General features: G+C 38.8%; 1 protein-coding gene across 1 annotated transcript in view; it reads left to right on the top strand.

Annotated features, from left to right (window-relative positions):
* The window catches only part of LOC102117684 (uncharacterized), a 130,809-nt gene that overhangs the window by 52,416 nt on the left and 51,987 nt on the right, over positions 1-26,406 (top strand). The gene's annotated exons all lie outside the window — the stretch shown is intronic.

Genomic DNA, 26,406 nt, shown 5'->3' with positions numbered 1-26,406 from the left:
TTTATAATATTATCAGGGTTATTTTAGCTATGCTAGATCCTTTGCAGTTTTACATAAATTTTATAATCAGTTTGTCAATTTAAAAGAAGCCTCCTGGCTTGTTGAGAATTAATTGGGATTTTGTTGTACATATAGGTTAAATTTATAGGTTAATTTATAGGTTAATTCACATCTTGAAAATAATAAATATTTCCACTCATAAAGTGTATCTCTCGATTTACATAGGTTGTATTTAATTTTCTCAGTAATATTTTGTAATTTTTAGCATGTAGGTCTTTCCATATTTTATCAGGAGTATCTGTATTTCATTTTTTATGAAGTTGTAAATGGTATTTTTAAAAATTAAATTTGTTTATTGCTAGTACATAGCAACATAGTTCATTTGTGAATGTTGATTCTATATCCTAGAATTTGGCTAAACTCACTTGTTCGTTATAGTAGCTTTTTTAGTAGATTTGATCAGATTTTCTACATAGATCAAAGGTTAAATTTTTCCTTTCTCAAACCACTCTCTTACTAAAGATAGAAAATATTTTCAGACTTATGGCAAACAGTCTGTGTTGCAACTCTGCTATTGTAGTATGTATGCAACCATAGACAATCCAAAAATTAATAAATATAGCTATATTCCACTAAACCTTTATTTAGAAAAAACAAGAAGCTGACACACAGTTTGGAATTTACTCACCTTATTTTGTGATCATGTTGTGAATAAAGACAGTTTTGCTTCTTCCTTCCAATCTGGATACCTTTTACTTACTTCTCTTGCCTGAATGTACTAGCTAGAATCTTCAGAACAATGCTCCATAGAAGTCGTGAAAGTAGACATTTCTGTACTGTCCATCTTATGGAAAAACATTCTGCTTTTCACCATGATGCATGTTAACGATAGGTCCATGATAGATGCTCTTTCTCGTGCCGACTAAGTCTCTTTGCATTCTTAGTTTGCTGAGAGTTTTATTTTTTAAAAAGTCAGAAATCAATGTTGAATTGTATGAAATGCCTTTAACTGTTGAAGTGATCCTATGGATCTTCTCTTTTACTTTGTTGATTAGGCTGGGGAAAAGTGATGTTTGAATGTTTGATTAGGCTGGGGAAAAGTGATGTTTGAAGTTCATCTCCATTCCTGGGATGAATTCTTTGTTTATGATGTATGAACATTTTATTATGTCATTGAATTCAGTTTGCTAAAGTTTCAATTAGAATTTATTGTTTAGACATTTTTAGTGCAGTTTTATGTTTACAGCAAAATGGAGGAAAAGATACAGAGATTTTCCATATACCCTGCCCCCACACGAGCATAGTCTCCTTCATTATCAATATCTCTCACCAGGGTGGTACAGTTATTACAATGAAGGGACCTATATTGACACATCATAATCATGCAAAGCCCATAGTTTACATTAGGAGTTATTCTTGGTGATGCATATTTTATCAGTCTGGGTAAAGGTATAATAACATGTATCCATCATTGTAGTACCATAGATTTCCACTGCTTTAAAAAATCTTCTGTGTCCTGCCTATGTGCCCTTTTCCTGCCCTCACCAACCCTTTGGCAGCCACCGATCCATTTTACTGTATTCATAGTTTTGCCTTTCCAGAATGTCATGTACTTAAAATCATACAGTAAGTAGCCTTTTCAGATTAGCGTCTTTCACTTGGTAATATACATTTAAATTTCCTTCATTTCTTTTAATGACTTGATCGCTCATTTCCTTTTAGAACTAGTAGTAATCCATTGTGTGCATGTAGCACATGTTATTCATTCACCTGTTGGAGGACATAAACATTGAGTGAACTTTTATATCCATGCTTATGAGTGAGTTTTTTTTTTTTAATATTATTGTTGAATTGTGGTTCAGTGTAATGGTAACAATATAGAATTCGTTGGGATATACTTTTTATTTGGGGAAGGAAGAGTTGTGTAAAATATTATCATTTCTTTCTAAAATGTTTGGTAGAATTCACCAGCCTAGATGGCTGGACCTGGAGTTCTCCTTGTAGAAATGTTTTCAACTATAACTATCTTTCTTATAGGTATAAGGTAATGCAGGTTATCTATTCTTGATTGAGTTTTGGTAATTTTCATTTTTCAAGAAATTTGTCAGTTTAAGTTATCATCTTTACTAACATAAGTTCTATAATATTACCTTTTGTAGCATCTGTAGAATCTGTAATAATGCCACATTACTCACTTCTGAAGTTAGTAATTTGTATCTTCTCTTTTTCCTTAGCAGTCTGGCAAGATAGAGGTTTGTTGCTTTTATTGATCTCAAAATGTTTGGGGTTGTGGACTTTCCCTACTGTTTTAATGTTTTACTGGTTTTATTTTTGATGTATTGGTCCTTTAGGCCCATTGTTTAAAAAAAAAAAAAAACCATAGCCTGGGTAGCTTATAAACAAAATAAATAGATTTCTCACAATTCTGGAAGTTACATAGTCCAAGATCCAGGTGCTGTTAGGCTGGATGTGTGGTGAGGGGCCACTTCATGATTTATAGATACATTCTTTTCCCTTGTGCCCTCGCATGGCAGAAGGGGTGAACAGGCTCTCTGGAGTCTCATGTATAAAGATATTAGTCTATTCATAAAGGCTTAGCCCTCATGACCTAATTACCTTCAAAAAGCCTTACCTCCTAGTGACATCACCTCTGTGTCTTGGTTTCAGCCTACGAATTTAGGAGAGACACAAACATTCAGACTACAGGAGATATTTATTATTTCCTTACATCTGCATCCTTTGGATTTAATGTTCTCTTCTTTTTTCTGATTTCTTAAGATAGAAGTCAGAGTAATTTATTTGAGACTCTTCTAATATAGACATTAAGTGCTAAAAAATTGTGTTTAAGCGCAGTTGTACGGGCATTCCACAATTTCTGATATGTTGTATTTTTATTTTTATTCAGTTCAAAATGTGTTCTATTTTTTTTATTACCTCTTTCATTTGGGGTTACTTAGTTGCATATTACTTAGTTTCCAAATATTTGAATACTTCCTAGGGCTGTTTTTGCTATTAATTTCTAATTTGATGGCTTTGTGGTCGGGGCACATACTTTGTATGACTTAAACCCTTTTGACTCAATATTTCCACTGAGAGATATTGTATGGTCTACAATGTGGTCTGTTTTGCTAAGAGTTCCATGGGCACTCAAAAAGCATGGTGTTGTTCAATTCTACTCTATTCTCATTGATTTTCTGCCTCCCTGTTCTATCACTTATTGAGTAAAGGCTACTGAAACTACAAATTACTTTTAAATTTTCTGTTCCTTTCTGTAGCTCTGTCCATTTTGCCTCATACATTTTGAAGATGTTATGTTATTTGGGCCATAAACATTTAGCATATTTGTGTCTTCTTGTCTAAGTGAACCTTTTATTATTGTCATATGAACTTGTTTATTATGGGGACTGTTTTTTGTTGTGAAGTCTACTTTGGTATTATACAGCGACTCCTGCTCAGCTTTCTTCTGTCAAGTGTTCACATTAGCTTTATTCAACTTTTTAATCAATTAGTATCCTTAAATTTAAAGTGCATTTCTGAGGTCACTTCTAAGATGGCCAAATAGGAAAAGCTGTGGTCTACAGCTGCCAGTGAGATCTATGAAGAAGACAAGTGATTTCTGCATTTCCAACTGAGGTACCTCGTTCATCTCACTGGGACTGGTTGGAGAGTGGGTGCAGCCAACAGAAGGCAATCCAAAGTAATGTGAGGCATCACCTCACCCGGGAAGTACAAGGGGTCAGGGGATTTTCCTTTCCTAGCCAAGGGAAGCCATGAGTGACTGTACCTGGAGGAGCAGTACATTGCTGCCCAAATACAGCACTTTTCCCCATGGTCTTCACAACCAGCAGACCAGGAGATTCCCTCCCATGCCTGGCTCTGCAGGTCCCACATCCATGAAGCCTTGCTTGCTGCTAGCACAGCAACCTGAGATTGACCTGGGACGCTGGATCATGGCAGGAGGTGGAGCATCCACCATTGCTGAGGCTTGCAGAGGCAGTTCTATGCTAACAGTGTAAACAAAGTGACAGGGAAGCTCCAACTGGGCAGAGCCCACTGCAGCACAGCAAGGCCTACTGCCTCTCTAGATTCCACCTCTGGGGGCAGGGCATATCTGAAAAAACGGCAGCAGACAGCTTCTCCAGACTTAAATGTCTTTGCCTGACAGCTCTGAAAGGAGCAGTGGTTCTCCCAGCATGGTGTTCTAGCTCTGATAATGGGCAGTCTGCCTCCTCAAGTGGGTCTCTGACTACCATGTAGCCTGACTGGGAGACACCTCCCAGTAGGGGCCTACAGACACCTCATACAGGTGGGTGCCCCTCTGGGATGAAGCTTCCAGAGGAAGGATCAAGCAACAATGTTTGCTATTCTGCAACCTCCGCTGGTGATTCCCAGACAAAAAGGGTCTGGAGTGGACCTCCAGCAAATTCCAACAGACCTGCAGCTAAGGGGCCTGTCTGTTAGATAAAAAACTAACAAAGAAAAGGGAATAGCATCAACATCAACAAAAAGCACATCTACACAAAACCCCATCCATAGATCACCAACATCAAAGACCAAAGGTGGATAAAACCACAAAGATGGGGAGAAACCAGAGCAGAAAGGCTGAAAATTCCAAAAACCAGAACGCCTCTTCTCCTCCAAAGGAACAAAACTCCTCACCAGCAATGGAACAAAACTGGCTGGAGAAAGAGTTTGACACATTGACAGAAGTAGGCTTCAGAAGGTTGGTAATAACAAACTTCTCCAAACTAAAGGAGCATGTTCTAACTCGTCCCAAGGAAGCTAAAAACCTTAAATAAAAGGTTAGACGAATGACTCATCAGAATAACCAATGTAGAGAAGAGCTAAAATGACCTGATGGAGCTGAAAACCACAGTAGTACGAGAACTTCATGAAGCATACACAAGTATCAATAGCTGATTTGATCAAGTGGAAGAAAGCATATCAGTGATTGAAGCTCGAATTAATGAAATAAAGTGAGAAAACAAGATGACAGAAAAAAGTGAAAAAAAACAAAGCCTCCAAGAAATATGGGACTATATGAAAAGACCAAATCTACATGTGATTGGTGTACCTGAAAGTGACACAGAGAATGGAATCAAGTTAGAAAACACTCTTCAGGATATTATCCAGGAGAACTTCCCCAACCTAACAAGGCAGGCCAACATTCAAATTCAAGAAATACAGAGAACAACACAAAAATACTCCTCGAGAAGAGCAACCCCAGTACACATAATTGTCAGATTCACCAAAGTTGAAATGAAGGAAAAAATGTTAACGGCAGCCAGAGAGAAAAGTCGGGATACCCACAAAGGGAAGACCATCAGATTAACACTGGATCTCTCTGAAGAAATCCTACAAGCCAGAAGAGAGTGGGGGCCAATATTCAACATTCTTAAAGAATTTTCAACCCAGACTTTCATATCCAGCCAAACTAGGCTTCATAAGTGAAGGAGAAATAAAATCCTTTACAGACAAGCAAATGCTGAGAGATTTTGTCACGACCAGGCCTGAAGGAAGCACTAAACATGGAAAGGAATAACCTGTACCACCCACTGCAAAAACATGCCAAATTGTAAAGACCATTAATGCTATTAAGAAACTGCATCAATTAATGGCTGAAATAACCAGCTAACATCATAGTGACAGGATCAAATTCACACATAGCAAGTTAACCTTAAATATAAATGGGCTAAATGCCCCGATTAAAAGGCATAGACTGCCATATTGGATAAAGAGTCAAGACCCATCAGTATGCAGTATTCAGGAGACCCATCTCATGTGCAAAGACACACATAGGCTCAAAATAAAGGGATGGAGGAAGATCTACCAAGCAAATGGAAAGAAAAAAAAAGCAGGGTTTGCAATCCTGGTCTCCAATAAAAGAAACTTTAAACCAATAAAGATCAAAACAGACAAGACCATTACATACTGGTAAAGGGATCAATTCAACAAGAAGAGCTAACTATTCAAATATATATGCACCCAATACAGGAGCACCCAGATACAGAAAGCAAATTCTTAGAGACCTACAAAGAGACTTAGACTCCCACACAATAATAATGGGAGGCTTTAGCACCCAACCATCAATATTAGATCAACGAGACAAAAACATAACAAGGATATCCAGGACTTGAACTCAGCTCTGCACCAAGGAGACCTAATAGACATCTACAGAGTCTCCACCCCAAATCAACAGAATATACATTCTCAGCACCACATCGCAATTATTCTAAACTTGACCACATAATTGGAAGTAAAACACTCCTCAGCAAATGTAAGAGAACAGAAATCACAACAAACTGTTTCTCAGACCACATTGCACTCAAATTAGAACTCAGGATTAAGAAACTCACTCAAAACCACACAACTGCATGGAAACTGAACAACCTGCTCCTGAATGACTACTGGATAAATAATGAAAGGAAGGCAGAAATAAAGATGTTCTTTGAAACCAATGAGAACAAAGACACAGCATACCAGAATCTCTGGGACACATTTAAAGCAGTGTGTAGAGGGAAATTTATAGCACTAAATGCCCACAAGAGAAAGCAGGAGAGATCTAAAATCGACACCGTAACATCACAATAAAAAGAACTAGAGAAGCAAGAGCAAATAAATTCAAAAGCTAGCAAAAGACAAGAAATAACTAAAATCAGAGCAGAACTGAAGGAGATAGAGACACAAAAAGCCCTTCAAAAAAAATCAATGGGGGGGGCGTGCCCAAGATGGCTGAATAAGAACAGCTCCAGCCTCCAGCTCCCAGCGTGAGTGACACAGAAGATGGGTGATTTCTGCATTTTCAACTGAGGTACTGGGTTCATCTCACAGGGTCGTGTCGGACAGTCGGCGCTGGTCCATGGATGCAGGCCAACCAGCAAGAGCTGAAGCCAGGCAAGGCATTGCCTCACCTGGAAGCGCAAGGGGGAAGGGAATTCCTTTTCCTAGCCAAGGAAAATTGAGACACACAACACCTGGAAAATCGGGTAACTCCCACCCTAATACCACGCTTTACCAAGGGTCTTAGCAAACAGTGCACCAGGAGATTATATCCCACACCTGGCCCAGAGGGTCCCAAGCCCACGGAGCCTCCCTCATTGCTAGCACAGCAGTCTGAGATCTAACTGCAAGGGGGCAGTGAGGCTGGGGGAGGGGCGCCTGCCATTGCTGAGGCTTAAGTAGGTAACAAAGCCTCCGGGAAGCTCGAATTGGGTGGAGCCCACCACAGCTCAAGGAGGCCGGCCTGCCTCTGTAGACTCCTCCTCTGGGAACAGGGCATAGCTAAACAAAAAGCAGCAGAAACCTCGGCAGAGGTAAATGCCCCTGTCTGACAGCTTTGAAGAGAGCAGTGAATCTCCCAGCACGGAGGTTGAGATCTGAAAACGGGCAGACTGCCTGCTCCAGTGGGTCCCTGACCCCTGAGTAGCCTAACTGGGAGGCATCCCCCACTAGGTGCAGACCAACACCTCCCACCTCACAAGGCAGGGTACACCCCTGAGATGAAGCTTCCAGAGCAAGAATCAGACAGGAACACTCGCTATTCAGCAATATTCTGTCTTCTGCAGCCTCCGCTGCTGATACCCAGTCAAACAGGGTCTGGAGTGGACCTCAAGCAAATTCCAAAGACCTACAGCTGAGGGTCCTGACTGTTAGAAGGAAAACTAACACACAGCAAGGACCCCACACCAAAACCCCATCAGTACGTCACCATTGTCAAAGACCAAAGGCAGATAAAACCACAAAGATGGGGAAAAAGCAGTGCAGAAAAGCTGGAAATTCAAAAAATCAGAGCGCAACTTCCCCTCCAAAGGAACGCAGCTCATCACCAGCAACAAAACAAAGCTGGATGGAGAATGACTTTGACAAGTTGAGAGAAGAAAACTTCAGTCGATCAAACTTCTCAGAGCTAAAGGAGGAACTATGTAACCAGTGCAAAGAAACTAAAAACCTTGAAAAAAGAATTGTGAAGGGATAACTCGAATAATCAATGCAGAGAAGACGTTAAAAGAAGTGATAGAGATGAAAACCATAACACGAGAACTACGTGACAAATGCACAAGCTTCAGTAACCCACTCGATCAACTGGAAGAAAGAATACCAGCGACTGAAGATCAAATGAATGAAATGAAGCGAAAAGAGAAGTGTAGAGAAAAAAGACTAAAAAGAAAGGAACAAAGCCTCCAAGAAATATGGGATTATGTGAAAAGACCAAATCTATGTCTGATTGGTGTGCCTGAAAGTGACGGGGAAAATGGAACCAAGTTGGAAAACTCTCTGCAGGATATCATCCAGGAGAACTTCCTCAACATAGTAAGGCAGGCCAACATTCAAATTCAGGAAATACAGAGAACAACACAAAGATAACTCCACTAGAAGAGCAACTCCAAGACACATAATTGTCAGATTCACCAAAGTTGAAATGAAGGAAAAAATGTTAAGGGCAGCCAGAGAGAAGGGTCGAGTTACACACAAAGGGAAGCCCATCAGACTAATAACAGATCTCTCGGCAGAGACTCCAAGCCAGAAGAGTGTGGGGGCCAATATTCAACATTCTTAAAGAAAAGAATTTTCAACCCAGAATTTCATATCCAGCAAAACTAAGTATCATAAGTGAAGGAGAAACAAAAACAGACAAGCAAATGCTTAGAGATTTTGTCACCACCAGGCCTGCCCTACAAGAGATCCTGAAGGAAGCACTAAACATGGAAAGGAATAACAAGTAGGAGTCACTACAAAAACATGTCAAAATGTAAACTCCATCGATGCCAGGAAGAAACTGCATCAACTAGTGAGCAAAATAACCAGCTAATATCATAATGACAGGATCAAGTTCACACATAACAATATTTACCTTAAATGTAAATGGACTAAATGGTCCAATTAAAAGACACAGACTGGCAAATTGGATAAAGAGTCAAGATCCATCAGTTTGCTGTATTCGGGAGACCCATCTTACATTCAGAGACACACATAGGCTCAAAATAAAGGGATGGAGGAACTTCTACCAAGCAAATGGAAAACAAAAAAAAGCAGAGGTTGCAATCCTAGTCTCTGACAAAACAGATTTTAAACCATCAAAGATCAATAGGCCATTACATAATGGTAAAGGAATCAATTCAACAGGAAGGGCTAACTATCCTAAATATATATGCACCCAATACAGGAGCACCCAGATTCATAAACCAAGTCCTTAGAGACTTACAAAGAGACTTAGACTCCCATACAATAATAATGGGAGACTTTAACACCCACTGTCAACATTAGACAGATCAACAAGACAAAAAGTTAACAAGGATATCCAGGAATTGACCTCAACTCTGCACCAAGCGGACCTAATAGACATCTACAGAACTCTCCACCCCAAATCAACAGAATATACATTTTTCTCAGCACCACATCACACTTATTCCAAAATTGACCACATAGTTGGAAGTAAAGCACTCCTCAGCAAGTGTAAAAGAACAGAAATTATAACAAACTGTCTCTCAGACACAGTGCAAAAAACTAGAACTCAGGACTAAGAAAATCAAAACCGCTTAACTACATGGAAACTGAACAACCTACTCTTTTTAGATTCTTTCTAAAATTTAAAGAAAAAAAAATCAGTGAATCCAGGAGCTGATTTTTTGAAAAGATCAATAAAATAGATTGCTAGCAAAACTAATAGAAGAATCAAATAGATGCATTAAAAATGATAAAGAGGATATCAACACTGATCCCACGGAAATATAAACTTATTTGGATTCACTCAGGATGGTGGCAGAAATAGTAAAGGGAAATATTAGGGAAAGTTATAGGGAATAGTCACAGGAGGCCAAAAGGTTACATAGCTTATAGTAATTAAACAGCCTGAAGGCAGCCGGTTCCTGCCTTGGAGCATTAGGTCACAGGGTAAATACTAAAACAATAGAGACTTCCCCAGTTAAATCTGTTTACACTACCTCCATTAACTAACTTTTGAGTTTGATGGCTCTCTTGGGGGAAGGTTGACCAGGGATACTGCCCCCTAATGGTATTTACTTTAGACCATGGTCCCTAAGCTTTAATTATTCGTAGAACTACTCTCTTAACCATGTTAATTATCCTCAAGTGTGTTTACTCAAAGCTTCTGTCGTTAATTGTAGTCTAAATAAATGCATGAAGTGCGAGCTTTTCAGGGCTAGCCACAGTGACAAACCTCTCTTGTTGTGCAAGTGGTTGGACACTCAACTGTACTGGCAAAGGAGAATATCTGTGTGTCAGTGTCCATTGTATTCATCCGTCATTTAGGTCAGGGTCTGTGGGCAGGCCCCTTCAGCTAAGGCCCTCAATTGTGAGGAACAATACCTCACAAACTACCATCACGGAATAAATATAAACACCACTACGCAAACAAACTAGAAAATCTAGAAGAAATGGTACATTCCTGGACATATACACCCTCCCAAGACTAAATCAGGAAGAAGTTGAATCCCTAAATAGACCAATCACAGGTTCTGAAATTGAGGCAATAATTACTAGCCTACCAAATAAAAGAAGTCCAGGACCAGAAGGATTCACTGCCAACCAGAGGTATAAAGAGGAGCAGGTACTTTTCCTTCTGAGATTATTCCAATCAATAGAAAAAGACAGAATCCTCCCTAACTCATTTTATGAGGCCAGCATCATCATGATACCAAAGCCTGACAGACACAACAAAAAATTTTAGGCCAATATCCCTGATGAACATCTATGTGAAAATCCTCAATAAATTATTGGCAAACCGAATCCAGCAGCACATCAAAAAGCTTATCCACCACGATCAAGTCAGCTTCATCCCTGGGATGCAAGATTGGTTAAACATGCACAAATCAATAAACGTAATCCAACACATAAACAGATGTAACAACAAAAATCACCTGATTACCTCAATAGATGCAGAAAATGCCTTTGACAAAATTAAACAGCCTTTTATTGCTAAAAACTCCCAATTAACTAGGTATCGATGGAATGTATCTCAAAATACTAAGAGCTATTTATGAAGAACCCAGCCAATATCATATTGAATGGGCAAAAACTGGAAGCATTTCCTTTGAAAACTGGCACGAAGGCTGGGCGTGGTGGCTCAAGCCTGTATTCCCAGCGCTATGGGAGGCCGAGACGGGCGGGTCATGAGGTCAGGAGATCGAGACCATCCTGGCTAACATGGTGAAACCCCATCTCTACTAAAAAATACAAAACCTAGCCGGGCGTAGTGGCAGGCACCTAAAGCCCCAGCTACTAGGGAGGCTGAGGCAGAGGAATGGCATAAACCCAGGAGGCGGAGCTTGCAGTGAGCTGAGATCCAGCCACTGCACTCCAGCCTGGGCGACAGAGCGAGACTCCGTCTAAAAAAAAAAAAGAAAGAAAACTGGCACAAGACAAGAATGCCCTCTCTCACCACTCCTATTCAGCATAGTATTGAAAATTCTGACCACAGCATTCAGGCAAGATAAAGCAATAAAGGGTATCAAATAGGAAGAGAGGAAGTCAAATTGTCCCTGTTTGCAGATGACATGATTGTATATTTAGAAAAGCCCATTGGCTCACCCCAAGATCTCCTTAAGAACATAAGCAACTTCAGGAATGTCTCAGGATACAAAATCAATGTGCAAAAATCACAAGCATTCCTATACACCAATAACAGAAAAATCATGAGTGAACTCCCATTCACAATTGCTACTAAGAGAATAAAATGCCTAGGAATACAACTTACAAGGGATGTGAAGGACCTCTTCAAGGAGAACTACAAACCACCACTCAAGGAAATAAGAGAAGACACAAACAAATGTAAAAATATTCCGTGTTCATGTATAAGAAGAATCAATGTTGTGAAAATGGCCTTACTGCCCAAAGTAATTTATAGATTCAATGCTATTCCCATCAAGCTACCACTGACTTTCTTCACAGAATTGAAAAAACTACTTTAAGCTCCATATGGAACCAAAAAAGAGCCTGCATAGCCAAGACAATCCTGGGCAAGGAGAACAAATCTGGAGGCATCACCCCACCTGACTTCAAACTATACTACAAGACTAGAATAACTAAAACAGCATGATAATGATAACAAAACAGAGATATAGACCAATGGAAGAGAACAGAGGCCTCAGAAATAACACCACATTTCAACCCCAATCTGATCTTTGACAAACCTGACACACACAAGCAATGGGGAAAAGATACCCTATATAATAAATGGTGTTGGGGAAACTGGCTAGCCATATGCAGAAAACTGAAACTAGACCCCTTCCTTACACCTTGTACTAAAATCAACTCAACATGGATCAAAGACTTAAACATAAGACCTAGGACCATAAAAATCCTAGAACAAAACCTAAGCAATACCGTTCAGCACATAGGCATGGGCAAAGACCAAAGAGCTTCAGAACAGCAAAAGAAAGTATCACAGTGAACAGGCAACCTACAAAATGGAAGAAAATTTTTGCAAATCTGTCCATCTGACAAAGGGCTGATATCCAGAATCTACAAAAAACTTAAAGAAATTTACAAGAAAAAAGTGAACAACCCCATCAAAAATGGGCAAAGGATATGAACAGACACTCCTCAAAAGAAGACATGCAGCCAACACACATATGAAAAAAATGTTCATCATCACTGGTCATTAGAGAATTTCAAATCTAAACCACTATGAGATACCATCTCATGCCAGTTACAATGGCAATTATTAAAAAGTCAGGAAACAACAGGTGCTGGAGAGGTTGTGGAAAAATAGGAACACTTTTACACTGTTGATGGGAGTGTAAATTAACTCACCCATTGTGGAAGACAGTGTGGCAGTTCCTCAAGGATCTAGAACTAGAAGTACCATTTGACCCCACAATCCCAATATTGGGCATATGCTGAAAGGATTATAAATCATTCTACAATAAAGGCACATGCACATGTATGTTTATTGTGGCACTATTCACAATAGCAAAGACTGGGAACCAACCCAAATGCCTATCAACAATGGACTGGATAAAGAAAATGCGGCATATATACACCATGGAATACTATGCAGCCATTAAAAGGATGAGTTCATGTCCTTTGCAGAAACATGGATGAAGCTGGAAACCATCATTCTCAGCAAACTATCACAAGATCAGAAAACCAAACACTACATGTTCTCACTCATAAGTGGGAGTTGAACAACGAGAACACATGGACACAGGGAGGGGAACATCACACTGGGGCCTGTGGGGGTGGGGGGCCGAGGGGAGGGATAACATTAGGGGAAATACCTAATATAGGTGACAGGTTGATGGATGCAGCAAACCACCTGGCATGTGTATACCTATGTAACAAAACTGCACATTCTGCATATGTTACCTAGAACTTAAAGTATAATTTTTAAAAATGCATTTCTTATTGGCAGCATTTAATTGAGTCTTACTTTTTACTGAGCCTTAGAGTCTACATTTTAATTGAGGTTTTTCAAACTAGTGTCATTTATAATGTAATTACTGACATAGTTAAGTTTGCCTCTCATCACACTGATTGCCATTATTCCTGGCTGTTTTTTATTTCTGTTTCCTTTTTGTTTCTGCTTTATTATAGATTAATCAAGTTTTTTTTATTGTTTAGTTTTAAGGTCTTTTGCTTTTAAGGTATCACTTTGTTTGCTTTTTTAGTGGTTGTGTTAGGATTTATAGTAAATGATTTTAACTTATCAAAGTTCACCTTCAAGTAATATTATACCACACAATACATGGTATAATAATATAATAGTATATTTTCATTTTTTATCCCAGTCAAATTCTTCCTGGATCTATGGGATCATAATTTTTATTAAGTTTACATAGTTTTTGGTCTTTTAGGAATTTTATTCCTCCAAAAAAGTACTCCTATATTTTATTTCTATTTTATTTCTTGTTACATAATTTTTAGACTATTAAAAATCCAAAAATGCAGTTTATATAAAAAATCAACAGAACTTTAAAAATGTTACTGTAAACAATTTACATTAAAAAGTTTTTAAAAAAGGAGAGACTGGCAAATTGGATAGAGTCAAGACCCATTGGTGTGCTGTATTCAGGAGACCCATCTCATGTGCAAAAACACACATAGGCTCAAAATAAAGGGATGGAGGAATATGTACCAAGCAAAGAAAAAAAAAAAAAACAGGAGTTGCCACCCTAATCTCTGATAAAACAGACTTAAAACCACCACAAAGATCAAAAGAGACAAAGAAGGGCATTACATAATAGTAAAGGGATCAATGCAACCAGAAGAGCCAACTATCCTAAATATATATGCACCCAATACAGGGGCACCCAGATTCATAAAGCAACTACTTAAAGACATACAAAGAGACTTAGACTCCCACACAATAATAGTGGGAGACTTCAACACCCCACTCTCAATACTAGACAGATCAACAAGACAGAAAATTAACAAAGATATTCAGGATTCGAACTCAGCTCAGGACCAAGCAAACCTAATAGACATCTACAGAATTCTCCACCCCAAAACAACAGAATATACATTCTTCTCAGCACCTCATCACACTTATTCTAAAATTGACCACCTAATTGGAAGTAAAACACACTTTAGCAAAGATAAAAGAACGGAACTCATAACAAACAGCCTCTCAGACAACAGTGCAATCAAATTAGGACTCAGGATTAAGAAACTTACTCAAAACTGCACAACTACATGGAAACTGAACAACCTGCTCCTGAATGACTACTGGCTAAATAACGAAATTAAAGCAGACATAAATAAGTTCTTCTAAGCCAATGAGAACAATCATGCAACGTACCAGACTATCTGGGGCACAGCTAAAGCAATGTTTAGAGGGAAATTTATATACTAAATCCCCACAGGAGAAAATGAGAAAGATCCAAAATCAACACTGTAGCATCACAATTAAAAGAACTAGAGAAGCAACAACAAAGAAATTCAAAATGTAGTAGAAAACAAGAAATAACTAAGATCAGAGCAGAACTGAAGGAGATAAAGACACACAAAAAAAGCCCTCAGAAAAAATCAATGAATCCAGGAGCTGGTTTTTTGAAAATATCAACAAAATAAATAGACTACTAGCAAGACTAATGAAGAAAAGAGAGAAGAATCAAAAAGACACAATAAACAATGATAAAGAGGATATCACCACAGATCCTACAGAATTACAAACTACCATCAGAGAATATTTTAAACAACTCTACACAAACTGGAAAATCTAGAAGAAATGAATAAATTCCTGGACACATACGCCCTCCCAAGATGAAACAGGGAAGAAATTGAATTCCTAAATAGACCAATAACAAGTTCTAAAATTGAGGCAGTAATTAATAGCCTACCAACCAAAAAAAGTCTAGGACAAGATGGATTCACAGCTGAATTCTACCAGATGTGCAAAGAGGAGCTGGTACCATTCCTTCTGAAACTATTCCAAACAATCACTAACTCATTGTATGAGGCCAGCATCATCCTGACACAAAAACTTGGCAGAGGCACAACTAAAAAAGAAAATTTCAGGCCAATATCCCTGATGAACATCGATGTGAAAATCATCAATAAAATACTGGCAAACTGAATCCAGCAGCACATCAAAAAGCTTGTACACCAAGATAAAGTCGGCTTCATCCCTGGGATGCAAGGCTGGTTCAACATAAGCAAATCAATAAACATACTCCATCACATAAACAGTACCAATGACAAAAACCAAATGATTATCTCAATAAATGCAGAAAAGGCCTTCAATAAAAGTCAACACCACTTTATGCTGAAAACCCTGAATAAACTAGGTATTGATGGAATGTATCTCAAAATAATAAGAGCTATTTATGACAAACCCACAGCCAATATCATACTGAATGGGCAGAAACTGGAAGCATGCCCTTTGAAAACTGGCACAAGATAAGGATGCCCTCTTCCACCACTCCTATTCAACATAGTATTGGAAGTTCTAGTCAGGGCAATCAGGCAAGAGAAAGAAATAAAGGTATTTGAACGGGAAGAGAGGAAGTCAAATTGTCTCTGTTGGCAGATGTTTGCAGATGACATGATTGTATATTTAGAAAACTCCACTGTCTCAGCCCAAAATCTCCTTAAGCTGATAAGCAACTTCAACAAAGTCTCAGGATACTATATCAACGTGCAAAAACCACAAGCATTCCTCTACTCCAATAACAGAGAGCCAAATCATGAGTGAACTCCCATTCACAATGGAATCCAACTTACAAGGCATGTGGAGGACATCTTCAAGAAGAACTGCAAACCACTGCTCGAGGAAATAAGAGAGGAAACAAACAAATGGAAAAACATTCCCTCCTCATGGATAGGAGAAATTAATTTCGTGAAAATGGCCATACTGCCCAAAGTAATTTACAGATTCAGTGCTATCCCCATCAAGCTACCATTGACTTTCTTCAGATAATTAGAAAAAGCTAAATTTCATATGGACCAAAAAAGTGACCATATAACCAAGACAATCTTAAGCAAAAAGAACAAAGCTGGATGCATCATTCTCCCTGACTTCAAACTATAATATAAGGCTACAGTAACCAAAACAGCATGCTGCTGATGCCCAACAGATATATAGACAATAGAACAGAACAGAGGCCTCAGAAATAACGCCACACATCTACAAGAATCTGATCTGTGACAAACCTGACAAAAACAAGCAATGGGGAAAGGATTCCCTATTTAATAAATAGTATTGGGAAAACTGGATAGTCATAGAGATAACTGAAACTGGATATGTTCCTTACACCTTATACAAAAATTAACTCAAGATGGACTAAATACTTAAACGTAAGACCTAAAACCATAAAAACTCTAGAAGAAAACCTAGGCAGTACCATCCATGACATAGGCATGGGCAAAGACTTCATGACTAAAATGCCAAAAGCAATGGCAACAAAAGCCAAACTTGACAAATGGGATCTAATTAAACTAAAGAGCTGCATAGCAAAAGAAACTATCATTAGAGGGAACAGGCAACCCACAGAATGGGAGAAAATTTTTGCAACCTATCCATCTGACAAAGGGCTAATTTCCAGAATCTACAAGGAACTTAAACAAATTTGTAAGAAAAATACAAACAACCCCATCAAAAAGTGGGTGAAGGGTATGAACAGACACTTCTCAAAAGAAGACATTTATGCGGCCAACAAATATATGAAAAAAAGCTCATCATCACTGGTCACTAGAGAAATGCAAATCAAAACCACAATAAGATACCATCTCACACCAGTTAGAATGGCCATTATTAAAAAGTCAGGAAACAACAGATGCTGTAGAAGATGTGGAGAAATAGGAACACTTTTACACTGTTGGTGGAAGTGCAAATTAGTTCAACCATTGTGGAAGACAGTGTGGAGATTCCTCAAGGATCTAGAACCACAAATACCATTTGACCCAGCAATTCCATTACTGGGTATATACCCAAAGGATTATAATTCATTCTACTATAACTGAAGGAATAACCCTACTTCCAGGTCCCTAGTGCACATCCATCCTAAGTGGTCTTAGGTAATCACTATGGGCCTAATCTCTTTGCCTGTAGTTGGGTTAGATATGGGCGTGTGTGTGATCTGGCCAATGACGTGTGGAGGGAAGTCTACTGGATGCCCTCTGCAAAGGTTTCTTCACTCTTAAAGAGACAAGTAAAGACAGCCCCCTTTTTAATATTGTACTTTGGCCTGTCAGAAAACGATCCTTGTTATCCTTCGGTCATTTTGTAACCAGGAGGAGAAAGCCAACATGTGAATGACAGCCATACTCAGTGGCTAAAGCCATACTCAGAGTCATACTCAGGGATATTTGATAATATTGTTGTGCATTTGAATTAACCTGCTCTGGACTTCTTGTTCATAGCATAATAAATGATCCTTCCTTAATATATTAAAAAAAATTGAGCGACAACCATAAGAAGGAAAAAAATAATGGCATTTGCGGTAAAAACTGGATGGAATTGGAGACCATTATTCTGAGTGAAGTGACTAAGGAATGCAAAGTCAAACATACTATGTTCTCACTCATAAGTGGGAGCTAAGCTATGAGGATGCAAAGGCATAAGAATAATACAATGCACTTTGGGGACTTGGGAGAAAAGGTGAGAGGGGGTGAGGGATAAAAGACTACACATTGGATACAATGTACACTGCTTGGGTGACGGTTGCACCAAAATATCAGAAATTCCACTAAAAAATGTATTCATGTAACCAAATATCACCTGTTCCCCAAAAACCTGTTAAGATAATTTTTAATTAAAAAGAAAACAGCACATCATATATTATTTGTGTGTCATATCTTGTTTTTAACATTTAGGCTGTATATTTATATTTTCCTGGAAGCTGTAACTTGGCCCCAAAATGTTACATTATGGGCTTGTATAAAACATGTTTTTAAAAAGTAATCAACCTCAAAATATGTTAAATTAAGTGAAGGAAAACCAGCACATCATCTAGATTTTTCACACAAACCTAGCATTTACCTTTTAGGGCTAGATATCTGCATTTTTCCTTGTAGGCCTGCTATGTTCAAATTTGTATTTTTTAAATTTCACAAGATGTGTCTTTGAAAACTGCTCTTAGGTAATACACGTTGAGTTCAGTGAAAGAAAACAGCACATCATACCTAATTTCTGTGCTGCATCTTGCTTTTAGCATAGCAAGCTGTTTATGCACATCTTTCTGAAAGTGCCAACTTGGTTTCAAAGGGTTTTTTTCTTTGCTTGTACAAATAGTATTTTGAAGAGTGATCAATGTCTAAACATGTTAAATTAAGTAAAGGAAAGCAGCACATCATTTAGGGTTTTGGCACACAGCTTGCGTTCACCTTTTAGGGCTAGGTATTCACATTTTTCTTTGTTGGCCTACTAAGCTCAAATTGTGTTTTCTGAGGTTTGACAAGATGTGTCTTTGAAAAACTGCTCTTAGTTAAAACATGTTGAATTCAGTGGGAAAAAAAAATGCGCATCATCTATATTCAGTGTGCCATAACTTGCATTTAGTATTTAGGGCTTTACATGAATATTTTCCCAGAAGATCTAACTGGCCTCTGAAATGTTATTTTCTGAGCTTCTAAGAAATGTGTTTCTGAACAATGATCAATGTCAAAATGTTAAATGAAGAAAAACCACATCATCTAAGTTTTGGCACGAAGTTTGCATTTACCTTTCAGGGCTAGATATTTTCATTTTCTGTGTGGGCCTACTGTGCTCAGAATTGTGTTTTCTGAAATTTGACAAGATGTGTCTTTGAAAACTGTTCTTTGTTAATACATGTTTAATTCAATGATAGAAAACAGCTCATCATACATTATTTGTGTGTCATCTTTTGCTTTTAGCATATAGGGCTGTTAATGCATGTCTTCCTGGAAACACTAACTGGGCTCCAAAATGTTTTTTGCTGAGCTCGTACAAAACATGTTATAAACAGTGATAATTATAAAAACCTGTTGAATTCAGTGATGGAAAACAGCATGACATCTAGGTTTTTGGCCCAAAGCATGCATTTAACATTCAAGGCTAGATTTTTGCATTTTCTATGTGGCCTACTATGCTCATAATTGTGATTTTAGAAATTAGAGAATATGTGCCTTTGAAAGCTGCTCTTAGTTAATACATATTGAATTCACTGAAAGAAAAAAGAACAACACATATTATTTGTGTGCCACATCTGGATTTTCACATTTAGGGCTGTGTATGTGTATCTTCCTGAAAGCACTAACTGGGCTCCAAAGTTTTAACTGAGCTTGTACAAACGGGTTTTTGAAAAGTGATTAATGTCAAAACATTTTGAATTATAAGGAAGAAAACAGCACATTATCTAGGTTTTTGGCACAAAGTTTCTGTTTATCTTTTAGAGCTAGTCATTTTTATTTTTCATGTGGGCCTTTTGGACTCAGAATTGTGTTTTTTGAGATTTGACAAGCTGTGTCTTTGAAAACTGCTTTTAGTTAATACATGTTGATTTCAGTAAAAGAAAAAAGAACATCATATATTATTTGTGTGCCATATCTTACTTGCAGCATATAGTGCTGTTTATGCATATCTTCTTGGAAGCACTAACTTGGCTTTGAAAAGTTTTTTTCTGAGCTTGTACAAAAGGTATTTTTAAACAGTGATCATTGTCAAAAAAGGTTAAATTAAGTGAAGGAAAACAGTACATCATCTAGATTTTGCCACACAGCCTGCATTTACCTTTTAGTGCTAGATATTGACATTTTCTGTGTTTGCCTACTGACATCAAAATTGTGATTTTTGAGATTTGATGTGTGTCTTTGAAAACTTTTATAAGTCAAAACATTTTGAATTTAGTGAAAGAAAAAGGTACATCATAAACTTTATGTGCCATGTTCTGCTTTTAGCATTCAGGGCTTTATATGCATATTCCTGGTAGTGCTAACTAGACTCCAGATGCTTTTTTTAAGATGGAGTCTCATTCTTGTTGCCCAGGCTGGAGTGCAGTGGTGCAGTCTTAGCTAACTGCCACCTCCACCTCCTGGGTTCAAGCAATTCTCCTGCCTCAGCCTCCCAAGTAGCTGGGATTACAGGCACCTGAAACCACACCCAGCTAATTCTTATACTTTCCGTAGAGATGGAATTTTGCCATGTTGGCCAGGCTGGTCTTGAACTCCTGACCTCAGGTGATCTGCTCATCTCGGCCTCCCAAAGTGCTGGATAGCAGGCATGAGCCATTGTACCCAGGCTCCAAATGCTTTTTATAGAGCTTGTACAAAAAGTGGTTTTTGAAAAGTGATTAATTTCAAAACATGTTTAGTTCAGTGAAAGAAAACAGCACATCACACATTCCAAGATGGCCGAATAGGAACAGCTCCAGTCTACAGCTCCCAGCGTGAGTGATGCAGAAGATGGGTGATTTCTGCATTTCCAACTGAGGTACCAGGTTGATCTCATTGGGACTTATTGGACAGTGGATGCAGCCCACGGAGTGGGAGCCGAAGCAGGGCGGGGCATTGCCTCACCCGGGAAGCACAAGGGGTCAGGGAATTCCCTTTCCTAGCCAAGGGAAGCCATGACAGATGGTACCTGGAAACTCGGGACATTCCTGCCCTAATACGATACTTTTCCAATGGTCTTAGCAGACAGCACACCAGGAGATTATATCCCGCACCTGTATCAGTGGTTCCCACACCCACAAAGCCTTGCTCACTGCTAGCACAGCAGTCCAACATCAGACTACAAGGTGGCAGCGAGGTTGCGGAAGGGGCGTCCACCATTGCTGAGGCTTGAGTAGGTAAACAAAGTGACTGGTAAGCTGGAACTGGGTGGAGCCCACCACAGCTCAACTAGGCCTGCCTGCCTCTGTAGACTCCCCCTCTGGGGGCAGGGCATAGCTGAAGAAAAGGCAGCAGAAACTTCTGTAGACTTAAACCTACCTGTCTGACAGTTCTGAAGAGAGCAGTGGTTCTCCCAAGCACAGAGTTTGAGATCTGAGAGACTGCCTCCTCAAGTGGGTCCCTGAACCCCAAGTAGCCTAACTGGGAGACACCTCCCAGTAGGGGCTGACTGACACCTCATACAGCTGCGTGCCCCTATGAGACAAAGCTTCCAGAGGAAGCATCAGGCAGCCACATTTGCTGTTCTGCAATATTTGCTGTTCTGCAGCCTCTGCTGGTGATACCTAGGCAAACAGGGTCTGGAGTGGACCTCCAGCAAACTCAAAAAGACCTGCACCTGAGGGTCCTGACTGTTAGGAGGAACACTAAAAAACAGAAAGGAATAGCATCAGCACCAACAAAAAAGACATCCACACAAAAACCCCATCTACAGATCACCGTCATCAAAGACCAAAGGTAGATAAAACCACAAAGATGGGGAGAAACAAGAGCAGAAAAGCTGAAAATTCTAAAAATCAGAGTGCCTCTTCTCCTCCAAAGGATCGTAGCTCCTCACCAGCAATGGAACAAAGCTGGTTAGAGAATGACTTTGATGAGTTGACAGAAGTAGGCTTCAGAAGATCTGTGATAAAAAAACTGCTCCGACCTAAAGGAGGATGTTCAAATCTATCGCAAAGAAGCTAAAAACCTTCAAAAAAAGATTAGATGAATGGCTAACCAGAATAAACAGCGTAGAGAAGACCTTAAATGACATGATGCAGCTGAAACCCATGGCACGAGACTGCTGATGCATGCACAAGCTTCAGTAGCCGATTCGATCAAGTGGAAGAAAGGGTATCAGTGATTGAAGATCAAACAAATGAAATGAAGTGAGAAGAGCAATTTACAGAAAAAGAGAGTAAAAAGAAGTGAACAAAGTCTCCAAGAAATATGGGACTATGTGAAAAGACCACATCTATGTTTGATTGGTGTATCTGAAAGTGATGGGGAGAACAGAACCACATTGGAAAACACTTTGCGGGATATTATCCGGGAGAACTTCCCCAACCTAGCAAGGCAAGCCAACATTCAAATTCAGGAAATACAGAGAACAACGCAAAAATACTCCTTGAGAAGAGCAACCGCAAGACACATAATTGTCAGATTCACCATAGTTGAAATGAAGGAAAAAATGTTAAGGGCAGCCAGAGAGAAAGATTGGGTTACCCACAAAGGGAAGTCCATAAGACTAACAGCAGATCTCTCAGCAGAAACTCTCCAAGCCAGAAGAGAGTGGGGGCCAATATTCAACATTCTTAAAGAAAAGAATTTTCAACCCAGAATTTCATATCCAGCAAAACTAAGCTTCATAAGTGAAGGAGAAATAAAATTCTTTACAGACAAGCAAATGCTTAGAGATTTTGTCACCACCAGGCCTGCCTTACAAGAGATCCTGAAAGAAGTACTAAACATGGAAAGGAACAACCAGTACCAGCCATTGCAAAAACATGCCAAATTGTAAAGACCATCGGTGCTAGGAAGAAACTGCATCAACTAATAAGCAAAACAACCAGCTAATATCATAATGACAGGATCCAGTACACACATAACAATATTAACCCTAAATGTAAATGGGCTAAATGCCCCAATTAAAAAACACAGGCTGGCAAATTGGATAAAAAGTCAAGACCTGTCACTGTGCTGTATTCAGGAAACCCATGTCACATGCAGACACACATAGGCTCAAAATAAAGGGATGGAGGAAGATCTACCAAGCAAATGGAAAACAAAAAACGGCAGGGGATGCAATCCTAGTCTCTGATAAAACAGACTTTAAAACAGCAAAGATCAAAAGAGACAAAGAAGTCCGTTACATAATGGTAAAGGGATCAATTCAACTAAAAGAGCTATATATCTTAAATATATGTGCACTCAATACAGGAGCACCCAGATTCATAAAGCAAGTCCTCAGAGACCTCCAAAGAGACTGAGATTCTCACACAATAATAATGGGAGACTTTAACACCCCACTGTCAACATTAGACAGATCAATGAGACAGAAAGTTAACAAGGATATCCAGGACTTGAACTCAGCTCTGCATCAAGTAGACCTAATAGTCATCTACAGAACTCTCCACCCCACATCAACAGAATATACATTCTTCTCAGCACCACATCGCACTTACTCTAAAATTGACCACAAAGTTGGAAGTAAAACACTCCTTAGCAAGTGTTAAAGAACAGAAATGGTAACAAACTGTCTCTCAGACCTCAGGGTAATCAAACTAGAACTCAGGATTAAGAAACTCACTGAAAACCACTCAACTGCATGGAAACTGAACAACCTGCTCCTGAATGACTACTGGGTACATAACGAAATGAAGTCAGAAATAAAGATGTTCTTTGAAACCAATGAGAACAAAGACACAACATACCAGAATCTCTGGGACACATTTAAAGCAGTGTGTAGAGGGAAATTTATAGCACTAAATGCCCACAAGAGAAAGAAGGAAAGATCTAAAATTGACACCCTAACATCACAATAAAAAGAACTAGAGAAGCAAGAGCAAATAAATTCAAAACCTTGCAGAAGACAAGAAATAACTAAGATCAGAACAGAACTGAATGAGATAGAGACACAAAAAAAATCTTCAAAAAATCGATGAATCTAGGAGTTGTTCTTTTTTAAAGATCAACAAAATTGATAGACCACTAGCAAGACTAATGAAGAAAAGAGAGAAGAATCAAACAGATGCAATAAAAAATAATAAAGCGGATATCAAAACCAATCCCATGGAAATACAAACTACCATCAGAGAATACTATAAACACTTATGTGAATAAACTAGAAAATCTAGAAGAAATGGATAAATTCCTGGAGACATACACCCTACCGAGAATAAACCAGGAACAAGTTGCATCCCTGAACAGACCAATAACAGACTCTGAAATTGAGGCAATAATTAATAGCCTACCAACCAAAAAAAGTCCAGGACCAGACGGATTCACAGTCAAATTATACCAGAGACACAAAGAGGAGCTGGTACCATTCCTTCTGAAACTATTCCTATCAATAGAAAAAGAGGGAATCCTCCCTAACTCATTTTATGAGGCCAGCATCATCCTGATACCAAAGCCTGACAGAGACACAACAAAAAAAGAGAATTTTAGACCAATATCCCTGATGAACATCGATGCAAAACTCCTCAATAAAATACTGGCAAACCGAATCCAGCAGCACATCAAAAAGTTTATCCACCCATATCAAGTGGGCTTCATTCCTGGGATGCAAGGCTGGTTCAACATACGCAAATCAATAAACGTAATCCAGCATATAAACAGAACCAAAGTCAAAAACCACATGATTATCTCCATAGATGCAGAAAAGACTTTTGACAAAACTCAACAGCCCTTCATTGCCAAAAACTCTCAATAAATTCGGTATTGATGAGATGTATCTCAAAATAATAAGAGCTATTTATGACAAACCCACAGCCTATATACTTAACGGGCAAAAATTGGAAGCATTCCCTTTGAAAACTGGCACAAGACACGGATGCCCTCTCTCTCCACTTCTATTCAACATAGTGTTCAAAGTTCTGGTCTGGGCGTTTGGGAAAGAGAAAGAAATAAAGGGTATTCAATAAGAAAAGAGGAAGTCAAATTGTCCCTGTTTGCAGGTGACATGATTGTATATTAAGAAAACCCCATCATCTCAGCCCAAAATCTGCTTAAGCTGATAAACAACTTCAGCAAAATCTCAGGATACAAAATCAATGTGCAGAAATCACAAGCATTCTTATACACCAATAACAAACAGCCAAATCATGAGTGAACTCCCATTCACAATTGCTTCAAAGAGAATAAAAGATCTAGGAATCCAACTCACAAGGGATGTGAAGGACCTCTTCAAGAAGAACTACAAACCACTGCTCAAGGAAATAAAAGAGGACACAAACAAATGGAAGAAAATTCCATGCTCATGGATAGGAAGAATCAATATCGGGAAAATGGCCATACTACCCAAAGTAATTTATAGATTCAGTGCCATCCCCATCAAGCTACCAGTGACTTTCTTCACAGAATTGGAGAAAACTACTTTAAATTTCACATGGAAGCAAAAAAGAACCTGCATTGCCAAGACAATCCTAAGCCAAAAGAACAAAGCTGGAGGCATCACGCTATCTGATTTCAAACTATACTACAAGGCTACAATAACCAAAACAGCATGGTACTGGTACCAAAACAGAGATCTAAGACCAATGGAACAGAACAGAGCCCTCAGAAATAATACCACACATCTACAAGCACCTGATCTTTGACCTGACAAAAACAAGAAATGGGAAAAGGATTCCCTATATAATAAACTGTTCTGGGAAAACTGGCTAACCATATGTAGTAAGCTGAAACTGGATCCCTTCCTTACACCTTTTACAAAAATTAATTCAAGATGGAATAAAGGCTTAAATGTTAAACCTAAAACCATAAAAACCCTAGAAGAAAACCTAGGTGATACCATTCAGGACATAGGCATGGGCAAGGACTTCATGTCTAAAACACCAAAAGCGACGGCAACAAAAGCCAAAATTGACAGATGGGATCTAATTAAACTAAAGTGCTTCTGCACAGCAAAAGAACCTACCATCAGAGTAAACAGCCAACCTACAGAATGGGAGATAAATTTTTAGAGTCTACTCATCTGACAAAGGGCTAATATCCAGAATCAACAAAGAACTCAAACAAACTTACATGAGCAAAGCAAGCAACCCCATCAAAAAGTGGGCAAAGGATATGAACAGACACTTCTCAAAAGAAGACATTTATGCAGCCAACAGACACATGAAAAAATGCTTATCATCACTGGCCTTCAGAGAAATGCAAATCAAAACCACAATGAGATACCATCTCACACCAGTTAGAATGGTGATCATTAAAAAGTCAGGAAACAACAGGTGCTGGAGAGGATGTGGAGAAATAGGAACACTTTTACACTGTTGGTGGGACTGTAAACTAGTTTGACCATTGTGGAAGACAGTGTGGCGATTCCTCAAGGATCTAGAAGTAGAAATACCATTTGACCCAGCCATCCCATTACTGGATATATACCCAGAGGATTAT

This window comes from Macaca fascicularis, chromosome 10 (assembly GCF_037993035.2).
Source record: "Macaca fascicularis isolate 582-1 chromosome 10, T2T-MFA8v1.1".
In the NCBI taxonomy this organism is placed as follows: domain Eukaryota; kingdom Metazoa; phylum Chordata; class Mammalia; order Primates; family Cercopithecidae; genus Macaca; species Macaca fascicularis.
Note: the sequence above shows the minus strand (reverse complement) of the source record. Positions and strands in the feature narration are given on the sequence as shown.